Source organism: Balaenoptera physalus (assembly GCF_965194825.1).
Source record: "Balaenoptera physalus genome assembly, chromosome: 3".
In the NCBI taxonomy this organism is placed as follows: Eukaryota; Metazoa; Chordata; class Mammalia; order Artiodactyla; family Balaenopteridae; genus Balaenoptera; species Balaenoptera physalus.
In genome coordinates this window covers 136,024,974-136,037,534 of record NC_138890.1, presented here as the reverse complement: position 1 = coordinate 136,037,534, position 12,561 = coordinate 136,024,974, and the positions used below count along the sequence as shown (strand labels likewise).

At 36.6% G+C, this 12,561-nt stretch overlaps 1 protein-coding gene across 7 annotated transcripts in view; it reads right to left on the bottom strand.

The window, feature by feature from the left end:
- ARL15 (ARF like GTPase 15) overlaps positions 1 to 12,561 on the bottom strand; it is a 420,722-nt gene that overhangs the window by 177,516 nt on the left and 230,645 nt on the right. The window lies entirely within an intron of this gene.

Below are 12,561 nucleotides of genomic sequence, written 5' to 3'. Positions count from 1 at the left end.
ACATGAATTATTCCTCAAGAGGAGAAAAGGATACAAAGGGCACCATCCATACCAAATAACATGGGCTATGTCCCCATACTCACCCCCTCTGCCAGTTCCCGCCCTCTACCCACTCCCCCATCCCCACCAAATACAATGCTTTCAGCATAGTAGAGCACCTAAGGAAAACCCAGGAGAAGATGTGACCATCTATTGGGAATAACAAGTCCTGAGGCTGACCGGGTATTACAACGGGACAAGTGAAAATAACTGGATTGTGTTAAGAAGAATGAGCACCGAGGAAAAGCCAGCATCGCATTCACTGAGAGTGTGAATCTATATACCAATTTTCCTGAATTCATATCCCAAATCTTCCACTCCCTGCATGTGTGATCCCAGGCCTGTGATTTGACTACTCTGCGCCTTCATTTCCTCACTTGGTAAATGGGGATAATATTAGTACTGCCCTCACTGAAGTTTCATGAGTACTAAAAAGTTAAAGGAAGAAAGTATTTAGCACAGTGCCAGCACATATTAAGTGCTCAATAAATACTCGCTGAATGGATAAGTCAAACACGGAACTGAACAGCAAGATATAATGTACACTAAAATGATAGTACCTGTAAGATATCTCTACTGACAACCATGATATTAAACAAAGTTGCGAAGTTCAATGTAAAATACAGGAGTTTAATACTTTTCTCTCCTGTTATTAAAAAAAAGGGAAAGTGGAGGGTAACTAGACTATTTCATCTTTAAGGGAGACATTCCTATCATGTTTGATAATAATTTATTTGCTACTGATGCATGTGTTAGCCTGGCATCTTTCATGTATTGCTTAGAGCTGTGTTATCCAATATGGTAGCCACTAGCTACAGCTGGCTATAGAGTACCTGAAACGTGGCTGGCAGAAATCAAGTTGAGCTGGTAGCGCAAAATGGGCATGGCATTTCAACCACTTAGAATATAAAATATCTCATTAATGATTTTTAATACTGATTACATGTAGAAATGATAATATTTGGAAATACTGAGTTAACTAAAATGTAATACTAGAATTAATTTCACCTATTCTTTTATTGATTTTAATGTGGCTACTAGAAAATTTACATTTCATCTGTGACTCACTTTTGTGGTCTGCATTATATTTGGGCAGTTCTGGTTTAGATCAAGAAGGAAATTAAGCCACACTACTATTATTATTACTACTTCTAACCATCAGTTATTGAGTGCTATTCTGCTAGATGTTTTAAAACAGTATTTCTAAGTATCACAATAGCTCTGTATAATAGGCTGTATTTTCTCTTTTTTTTATAGATAAGGAGAAGGTTTCAGAATGTAATTTGCCCCAAATTAAAAAGCCAGTAGTGTTCAGAGCAGGAATGAATCCACGTCTGTCTGACGTGGTACTTCCAAAGCCTAGGTACTTTCTCCTGTCAGAGGCCACATGCAACTAGAAGCACACGATGGGGAAAGGGGCCCTCCATGAGCAAGGGCAGGCGGGGGGGACCCAGAAGGCACCTTGCAGCATGTGTGAACACTCTAACCTTATAAGGGCACAGACTCCCTTAGAATTTATAGATAATTTGGGTAATGCTTTATTTTCCAGGAATAGAGCCATTTTGGTTCCATTTTACCTGAGCCTAAGTCCCCAGTGCCAACAGATAAAGTAAGAACAGAATTCACAGGCAATGTAGTGAACATTTTAAAAGGAAAATTTAAGGTAGAAAAAGTATATGCACAAAGATGTTATCTGCCACGTTATTCATAAAAAATTCAGTAGGGGGCTAATTAAAAAGTGATAATTTTGACACCTAGTTAAGAGTAGAAAATGCTTAGCTGTTATATGATTAAAAAAATCAGAATACAGTATTATGCCCACACTACAGTTTTGTAAAAGTGTGTGTGTGTGTGTGTGTGTGTGTGTGTGTGTGTGTGTGTGTGTGTGTATAAAGACTGACACAGAACACTCTGATTGATAATAGGTTTGTATTAGGGCAAGTCTCAAATGCAGGAGAGGGAATTTTGCCCTTCAGGGGCCCTGTGGCAACATCGGGAGATATTTTCAGTTGTCAAAGTTCAGGGGATGCTAGAGGGATGCTTCTAAACATCCTACAATATACAAGACAGCCCCCCAAACAATGAATTATCCAGCCCCAAATGTCAATATTGCAGAGATCGGAAAACCCTATATTAGGGAATCGGGATTAGAAATTTGATTCTACTCTACTTTCCACATTTTTGTTACATTGTTTTACAGTATAAATTTTTTTCAAATACAAAATAATTATCACTAAAAGAAAGCAACACCGGAACTAAATCATAATCACCAACACAGAAGGTTATTATACATATGGGGGACAGATGCTGGGTTTTGGAGTAGGGTCTGTTAAACAAATTCCTTTTAAATATTTCTTAGATTTACTGCAAACCCCGTCCACAAAGGATACCTATAAACTACTTATAGATGAAAATTTGGCCATGTTTGCTCAATCACTACTTGCTGTTGGAATGACTGATTCAACATCTAACAGGAAACTGGCATTCCTTGCACTGTTGGGATAGCATTTGCTAAACATCAAAATATTTTTCTCACTCCTCTGAGCAAGTAGTGCCTCATGCGTGTTATTGTTACTGAGACTGACAATATATGCTGCTATTTACACTGCATTTTAGGAAGAGATGGGAAGAGAGATTCTTTACAGACAATTTTCTCCAGTATCTGCATCACTGTGATGAAAACTGGAAGCATAAAACTTCTACTTGTAGAAATTCTCTTTAAAGACTACTCATTTTGTGAACTAAACTACTTGTGCTAACAGATTATCTGATTAAAGGTTTCACAAAAGTAGGTATATATGTCTTGCTTGCAGGCATGAAAGGATGCACATCTAGATGCAAGCTGTTTATATACTCATCTTTTTCTTAGTTCATTTACATCAAAAAGGAGATTTTAAAATAAAAATATCCGAAGTACCCATTTAAATAGGTTTATTGATGCTATAAGGAAGGTCTAATCCCAGTCTATCAAATGTTTGTACTACATCATCTGACCAGAGACAACTCAAGTGCTCTTACTTAATATTCAGAACAATGAACAATTCAGTTTTTTTCCTTGAGTGAGAACCATGGTCTTTGTAATCTCCTGTAAATTGCACATTGTTTGCCATACAGTAGAACTCAATAAATAATACGTGAATGAGTGGACATTTATAAAATCACTCCATGAGCTAACCAGGGTTGTGTTGAACCTCCTGACAAGAAGCCTTATGTATTTCAGTTCCCTTTCTTAAGTTTTACTCATACATTCACTTACTCATGGAAACTTATCAGCTGCCTCTAAGCTCTGACCACACGTGGCACATACCGCCTCTATAATACTTATCACTTGCTGGTATATTTGTTTGTATACTTACCTCTTCCACTAAAGTGTCAGCATTTCAAGCACAAGGACCAGGTCCTGACACTTTGTTTTCTGACTTAATCTTCAATATAGGCCTAGAGGGCAAGGAAATCATGAGCCAGAGCATTTGGCTACAGTCACAGAGTTAAAAAGTAGGAAAGCTAAGATTTGAACTGAGGACACCTCACTCCAAACTGTCTTTTTTCTATTTTATCAAACTGCAGAGAAAATGGGAGTGGAGGTAGAGTGTGGGAAGAGAAGTACATGAATTAAAACAAAACAAGAAGTTTTAGATGTTAAGCAAGGTAAGATGCAATTAGTGGGTTCTACTGACACTGAAAACCAGAAAAATACAATTCAAGAAATTGATATGCACAATTAGCGTGCACCTCAGAAATGGTCTCTAGAAAGTCAATTCATCCAATATTTATGGAAAATCAACTATGACCATTACAGCCATTTGAAGTGAATTTCTTGCAGGGATAAACCGTGTATTTTGTCTGTTTCTATATCTCTAATTCATAAGCTGTTAGAAGAATGAATGACTACATGGCACTGGTTCCAGCGGAAGGGGTCCCAGTTCTACAGGGCGACTTCAACAGGTGACATAAATCCTATAATAGGCAGCAAATCTGTCAGACTGGTGCACTAACCTAAACAAAGCAAACAAGAGATTCTGAGGCATATTTATCCCAATTGCGGCGATTTCCTACCTACAACAAAATGGAAAAGTTTATCAGGATCATGCCATTTCACTGTAATGACATCCTGGACAGGCTCTTTGAAAGGGCGATACGTTAATATTGCTATTGTTCAGAGACAGAACAGCAGAGTCGTTAGGAAAAAGGGTCCCAGAGCCACCCTCTCTGGGTTTTTAGCTCAGCTCTGCCATTTCCTAGCTGTATGACTCTGGTACCCTCATCTATAAACTCAGGCCAACCATGGCGCTCATGTCATCAGGTCGTTGGTAGACTAAATGTGAGCCATGTAAAGTGGTTAGAACAGTACCCTGTACAATATACCTGCTTAATAAGTGTTTGCTGTAATTACTATTGTTGTTGTCATCACTATTATTTTCAAAATGTTATATTAACATATAATTTTTTAAAGAATCATGAGCCCCTTTGAAATAACATGACATTTTAAAACTTAATGAAAGTAAAAAAAAATGAAGTTATCTATATTCGGAAGTATTTTGTAATTTGGGAAACGTTTATTAATTCAAAATTAATGAGGAAATGCCAAACAAATATAGATGGTGGTGATTAATAATGACAGTGATAGTAATAACAATCTCCCTCTAAAATGTAACTGTATGATTATACGTGTGTGTATGTCTGTTAACTATTATCTTCAGATATACCAAAAAATAAATGTTTTTAATCATAAAAAAATGATTGGCAGCTTGTCGAAGATATAACTTGAACATCTCCATTTGCAAAGAAGAGCTGTGAATCACAAAAGCCTGCGAATAGACAAATGAGCTCAGGCAGGGTAAGTAAAAGTTACAGTTCAGTCTAAATCAGATTGGGTTTTTTTTTTTTTTTCCCCAAATGCAGACTGTTTCCAAAGCTAGACACAAGCTGCGGCATTCAAGTGGAAACCTGAAATTCCTATAGGCCTCTCTGTTTTGTTTCGGTTTCTTTTTTTTGGTGCCCTAGCATTCAGAACTTCCTGCTGGATCATGTCGGGGAAAGTGGTAGCTGATTAGAAAACAGTAGCAACACACTGGCTACAAAAATAATAAAGAATAGATTCCCCCTCCCAGACTGCCACTGCATCACTCTTCTCTTTGTTGGGACATTTGCACTGACACTGAGCCAGTTTTTGTTTTACTGTCATAGGATGCAGAATGTCTTTTTAAATCATACTGCGGATGGGATAGGTTGGTTACTATCAGTCACAATCACTAACAAAAGAGTTCCCCATCATCGGTCCTGCCATCTGTCCTCCGAGTTCTCTCTACACATGGGCTTGGTTGAACAGATTTTGAACTGGCCAAGGTCACTGCGCAAACAGCCTCCACAGATGGGGACAGTGTGAAAACCTAATTGCAGCTGTGGACAAACACAAACAAGGACACACATGGTTGACAAAACCCCTGTCTAGACTTGATGGTGGCTCAGTGTCATCGAGTACAAATAACAAGGACATGGTTTCAAGGTAACTATCTCTCAGGGGTAGTACAATCATTAAGGAACTCTATCATTATGTGGTGTAAATTTCTCCACACTGACACTTAAATATCAATTTAAGAATGGCAGTAGGTAAGTAATATTTCCTATTGTACATACATTTTCTAAAATTTCAAGAAAATAATGCCTTTCTTCAACAGAAAGATATGGCTTGAAATCAGTACAGCTCCATAACCCATGTGAAAGTCACAAACGTGACCCCCACGTAGCACGGAAGAAATGAGTTAGTTGAAGAGATGAAATGCCCTCTTTCCACATACTTATTTCATACCGTATCAAGATTTCCTTTTCCCACTTCCTTTCCAAAACAAATTACTTCATTAGAAACGTTACTCATTTGTTGCTGTTTTGACAATATTTAGTTGTCAAACCTAAATGTGGCATACCTTCCATTCCACACTCCTCAGAAACTCAGCAAAGTAGAATCACCCATTGAAATTGGTATCCTAGATTTTCCCCTTGAAATACATAGGGCCCCAGAGAATTTGGATTGCCAGTGTCTTTTCTAGATACTCAACATGTCTGGTCACTTTAGGTTTAAAGCCAGACTGGGTGTGCATTACTTTTTGAGAAGTTGTTAAATTTAAAATAAGTTATCAAGTCAGTGCTATTTCCAAAGGTTGTTGATAAAAAAGAACATTTAACTGTAACCATACTGAACAGACAGTTGATTATAGAAAGACATGTCAGTGCACATATGGCAGCCGGGTAAATTATGCACATCTGGATTACTTTTGGCAAGAAACATAGCTAAGTGTCTAAAGCCAAGTTTAGCAATCTGTCACTAACAATATGTACATTTATTTTAAAATGTCAAGGGCTCAAAGTCATATTTTCTATTTCTTCATAAACTTTCCAGCTCTTTATAAGACAGCAAACAGGTGACAAAACACATTGCCCAAACTGCCAAAGGCTGTATAAATAAGGGGTAATTTTGAACTTCTCACCACATATACAAGAAGACTCAAACTCTGAAGCAAACTCGTGTTTTGTGGGATATACGAAAATCCAGAGCTCAAGTAAGAGTGTTAACATTTTACTTTAGAAGTTGGTTGAAAAAAGTGCTTTCATATAAAAATATGGCTGCCCCCTAGTTGGAGTAGTAAACAATGTAACAATCTGGGTAAAGCAAATGGAAAACGTCTGATGGCGTCTACATATAAAAGGAGAAGACCAATGACTCTCTGATCATCTCAGATTAAATTTTCCTTTTGCCTACTGCCAATTACTGACATCATTTAAACCCTAAAGAAATATTTTCCTACTTCCAGCCCCCTTGATTAAAAGAAAAGCCAAGAGACATGAAGGTGGCTCAAACTAGCAGTAACAAGAGACTTTTACAAGTGGATGTGCGAGTATCAGGCAGGTGGGAACTGCAGCAGTCCCGGTAAGCACAGCCCTCATCCTGACTGCTGTGCTACTCGCTAGTTCCCTGAACATTCCAGGCTTCTTAACAGCTTCAGTAGGAATGCCAAGATATATCGTGGAGACTGGGTGGGTCCCCATCATTCCAGGTGTTGCCTTCCAGTCTCATGTGTGCTGGCAGCAGAGGAAAACCAGAGTGGAACTATTTTGTTCATAGGACGATAACAGGAATGTTCACACTCTGTGTCAGCCTCTCCTCTAGCTCACTAAGTTGGCAATTTCACTGTTGATTGGCATCTTTACTGTATGCCAGATCTACATCATAACGTTCTCAAATGGTATGGGGGAAAAATCGTATGTCTCTAAATCACGTAGATTGGTATTCAAACACCAGGTCCACGGCTGACAACCCGTGCCTAATCTGTAGAATGAGGAGGGTGGCACCCACACGTCACTGTGTGGTGGTGAGAAGTCACTGCCTAACTCTTAATGAATATTCCAAAATGCTAGCTAAGATCATTATTATTCCTCTTCTCCTCCTTAAGGTGACGGGCCAGGAATAATACAGTTCATAAACCACAGATTGCCAATAAAATACTGTACATTCAAGAGAAAGCTTAAAAACAACTGAGAAGAGGGGAGAGGAAAAAAGAAGATAAGGATCCAAATAGGAAAAGACATTTTGTTAAGTTTTAATTTGTACCTGCTTTTCTGTTTTTGTAAAGTTTGATGCATGAGAGTATTAAAATCTAATGAGTTTAAAAGTCTTTCTCCAACTGGAGGGATAAAAGACAAATTGCTATGTTGTTAAGAAAAGGCACAAGTTTTCAGAGTTGTCAGTTTCCACCATTCACCAATTCAAAGGGATTTTAATTAAATGATATTACAGGTACAGAGTAAATCCACTGCCTTCTTAATTTTGATCTTTTCCATCTGACTATACAGCTTTATTTTAAAAGTATACCTGGTACAAAAATGCTCAAATAAAACTTATGTATCAGCAGATAAAAGGTAAGAAGAATTTTAAATTAAATGAGTCTATTTGTCCATATTCACCATCCAATGTCTCAATATTAGCAACCTTCACAAAGTATCCATTTTTTTTTAGTCTCTTAGTCCTTACACCCCCAGGGGTTTTAAGTCTTTGTGGGATACAAAAGGACTAGAAATACAAATTAAGTGGATCTGATAAGTTAAGTGGAATTCTAACGACCAGAAGATTCCAAGATCCAGCAGGCTGAAGGAAAACACTCTCAGAAAAACCCAAAGCAGACCTGACAGAATGATTCTTAGCACTGAATACAGAAGAACAAGAAAAGTTATGGGTTACCATACTACCACACTGCTTTTAAATGAGTTAAAGTCTCCTGGCCCAAAGTTATTAAGAGAATTTATAATTTAGATGGTAAAAATCAATGTTCATGATCTTTGCCAAGTTAGGGAGAATAAATATAGGGGATTCTTCCAACCTTAAGATTCTGTTATTGTCCCTAGCCAAACAAGGAACTTGAGGAGACTGATGTGTTCTCCAAGTAGACATGAAGCTTTTTTGTATGGAATTATATGAGATTTTCTTGATTCTTCTATACTGGTCATTTAAGATTTTATTCACAAGACAGCCGAAATGAGAAAACAAACGGAAGTTAGAACAAAATAGCGTTTGGGTTACTAATGTATATTTATTTCTAAATAAACTACAATATATTTTACGAGGGGCTTTAAAGCCATAACTATTTAACCTTGTATCTAAATTATAAGCTTAATGTCAGGTAAAAACTTGAGTACCATATAAAATGTGGTAAAATGAAGATTATGCACTAGCTAAGAGGAGGAGGTCTGGAATCAAGCAGACCTGGATTTGTACAATGACAGTGCAGTTTGTCTTTCAATACATTATATTAGTTTTCTGATATCTATCCATAATAAATTACATATCTGAATCAGAGTATATGTATGTGTTGTGTAATATTTACACACACACCACAGGGTTGGTATGAGGATTAAACAAACACCTTGCACAGTGCCTGGCCAATACTCAATAGCAAATGAAGAAATCAGGGTGGTACAGAAGGTAATGTGATGAAAATTACTAATGCATACCATGATATATGTTAAAATTAAAGCCTGTGTGATAAACTCTTTGAAACAGTGACAAAGAACACATGTAAACTATCTTTGAGAAGGTGATCCTCACCAGAGAATTAAACCACAATGAAAAAAAGAATCTTGCAAAAATCATCTTCCCAAGGCCAAAGCATTACATTTTTAGTTGACATCCTTGTTAAAAGGTGGTAAGTTCTAATAGATCCTAGAGATACATAATTGCAACACTCAAAAGATGAAACTGAATGAACTAATAATATTCCCAGTGTTAACTGGGTAGGAGTGATCTTTTGTAAATCCTCCAGATTACACACAAAACATCCATGGAGGCAGACATCACGGTTACTCCTTAAAAGGTTCCTCTTCTCATGAAGAAGCCAACCATCGGACTACTTCAGTGCCATCTAATACGTGTCTTAGCAAGACTCTTCCACTTGGCAGCTGCTGAGAGGGTACTGATCCTTATTCCAATAAAATATTCTATGCTATTAGAGATGTTTCAAGTAACCCCAAATAAATACAAACTCAACAGGGAGAAATTAAGAGTACTGATAAACTTTTCTTATGCCTGTTAATTTCCTGTCATTCATTTATTTGAGTTCTTCAAACTCTGACCTTCTTTTAGATGGAATGCAAAGAACAAAGTGATGTTTTCCCAAACTGTGCCGTTTACGTATGCCTGCTACTGAAAGAAAAGAAGTATGTGGTAGGAATATCTTGAAAATAACACAGAAAACATGGCTTCGAAGAAGCAACTTAAAAAGCGTCTTATCGGGCCCAAATAGAAATTCACCCTGTTAGACAGTTCATTTAGCTTTTCAAAAGTCAGTCCCTGAAGAAAGACTGCAATGGTGGCCGTCCACTCCACGGAAGTATTCCCCAGAAAAATTAACTCAGAAACTGAGTAAATGTAACGAACTCAGGGCAAAGCAATCCACCTTCCAAACAACAAGGCGTGAAGTATTAAAAAGGTCTGAAGGAATTTAGTGTCCTATATCAGACATCATGCGGGGAAAACTCACTGTTCCAAGGGAAAAAGACATCTGAACATTTACGTTAAATGTTCCAGTAATATCTTGGGTCTGTAAAAAAACAACTGATAAGACAGCAACCCCTGATAACGGGTAGATAACTTCAGACTCTTTTCCAACATTCTGTTTTAAAGTGTAAACCTCAATCAATCTAGGTGGACTGTCTTCTGTTACTTAGCAAAGATGTGAGGTTTTTACCCCAAAGCAAGGTGGGAGAGGAGTGGGTAGAGGGGTCAGTCTTGACCTCAGATTTTTAACTGCATTTCAAAAGACATTTTACAATGCATTTGTGAACATTTTGGCAGATTCTGGAATCTGAGAAACCATTCCTTTCAAAACATGTAATTAATAAAGCATTATAAGAAAAACCACATGATGACAGTGTCCTTCTTGAATTATGTTAATTTGATTACAATGAATCTAAATAAACTCTGAACTAATTATTTCTCTGAAAAAATAGAATTTACAGTACTTAAAGGGACTGCCCGAAGGGTAAGCTAGGACGAACTGAGAGAGTGGCATGGACATATATACACTACCAAATGTGAAATAGAGAGCTCGTGGGAAGCAGCCACATAGCACAGGGAGATCAGCTCGGTGCTTTGTGACCACCGAGGGGGTGGGATAGGGAGGGTGGGAGGGAGACGCAAGAGGGAGGAGATATGGGGAAATATGTATATGTATAGCTGATTCACTTTGTTATACAGCAGAAACTAACACACCATTGTAAAGCAATTATACTCCAATAAAGATGTTAAAATAAATAAGTAAATAACAGTCAAATTCAAGGAGACTGATTAGTAGGTGAATAGAAATATATCTTTTAAAATAAAATATTGGCTGTCTATTAAAAAAAATTCTCTTGAATTTAATTTTATTTGTCCATTATTTATGATGCCCTCTTAAGGTTAATATATTTTTAAAAAGGCAAGCACAGTGAGTTATTCCTAATGACCAAATTGTTGAGTTTTTCTCTTGATGCTGAACCCAATTTTCTCCTAAGCATCAAATATATCACAATCAACTCAAAATCCTCAGAAAAGCTTTTGATTAGAATATATATAGTGCTCACCCCACAGGGTGATTTGAGTAACAGTAAAGAGTACAGTACTTAAGGAGCCAGACAGTAAAATGGCTGCACTCACTGTACATAATTCACTGGCCAACACCATAAGTAAAGAAACAACATGAACACACACACAGGAAACCTTCAAATCACCAAACGACATACTCTTGAAGCTCACTGACTCTCCTTCTGAATGAGTTTTATTGTACGCTTCTATTTAGATGTATATAAGAAGGTATACTAGGACTCCATAAATAAAAAGCATGGGCCCACTGCAAATATTCAACCCTCCTCCTATCACTTCCCCACAAGATGAGATAAAACAGAAGTTTCCTCCAAAATTACTGACCTCCCTAACGCTAATAGTTAGAATGACTATTCTCACTGAAGTAAGACTGATGCACATTTCCTAAGCAAAACAGTTAGAACGATCATCATTTCCAACTACCAAAAATGCTTTAGCGAATGTAAAATATTAAATCATAAAGAAAAATGATTACATAAAAGCAAACTGTCAGAGTGAAGCTGACAGCATGAAAATCAGCTTAACCATTTAAAATTTTTACTATGATTAAGTTTTATTGTAAAGTATCACTTAACTAAAGTGACAAAAAGGAGGAACATGATTTTTAAATGGATTGCTATCAATACCTTATTTAGTGCAAAAGAACTCAGTAGTTCATGGATTTCATTAAAATATCAAATTTAGTACCTTTCAAAATGTAAATGATATTTAAAGTTGAATAGCAAGTAATATTTCAAAACTTTATAATTTTAAATTATACTTTATATGAACATGTAAAATGATCAGGATAAAGTCAGATGCTGGAACATTCAAGTATGGATTAATGCCTATATTCTAGCATTATTTTTAGTTCCTGAAAATAAGTTGGCTTTTTGTCATCTCATCACTTCACTATGATTTCATTGGATAATTATGCATTGAAGTTCATTACTCAAAGCATCCATTGTTGAACAGAACCAAAACCATCCAACCCAATAACCACAGAATAAAGAACTGAAAGAAAATTGAATATAACCATGAATCTTAAAAGGGAACCAAACAACAGGCAAATCGGTCCGAACATTAAGTGCTAATGCAAAATTCCTCTGCCTGAAAATTATTCTTTTCACTTGCAAACCTACATAATATCAACACTTTCTGAAACTCATTTTAAATAACCCCTCCTTTTATTTTTAAACGTAGGAAAATTAAGCAATGTTGATGAGGGAAGAAACAAATGTAAAAAAAAAATCTCCCTTTCTAGATGTTCTTTCTAAATGAATTAGGTAGCTAGACAGATAATCTGTAGGAAATTGGGCAAAGGGTATAGGCAGGGATCTAAAATGTGTTAGAACACCAAAAATTCAAAATAAAATTAATTTTAAAATGTATATTTATTTAATCCTTTAAGAAAC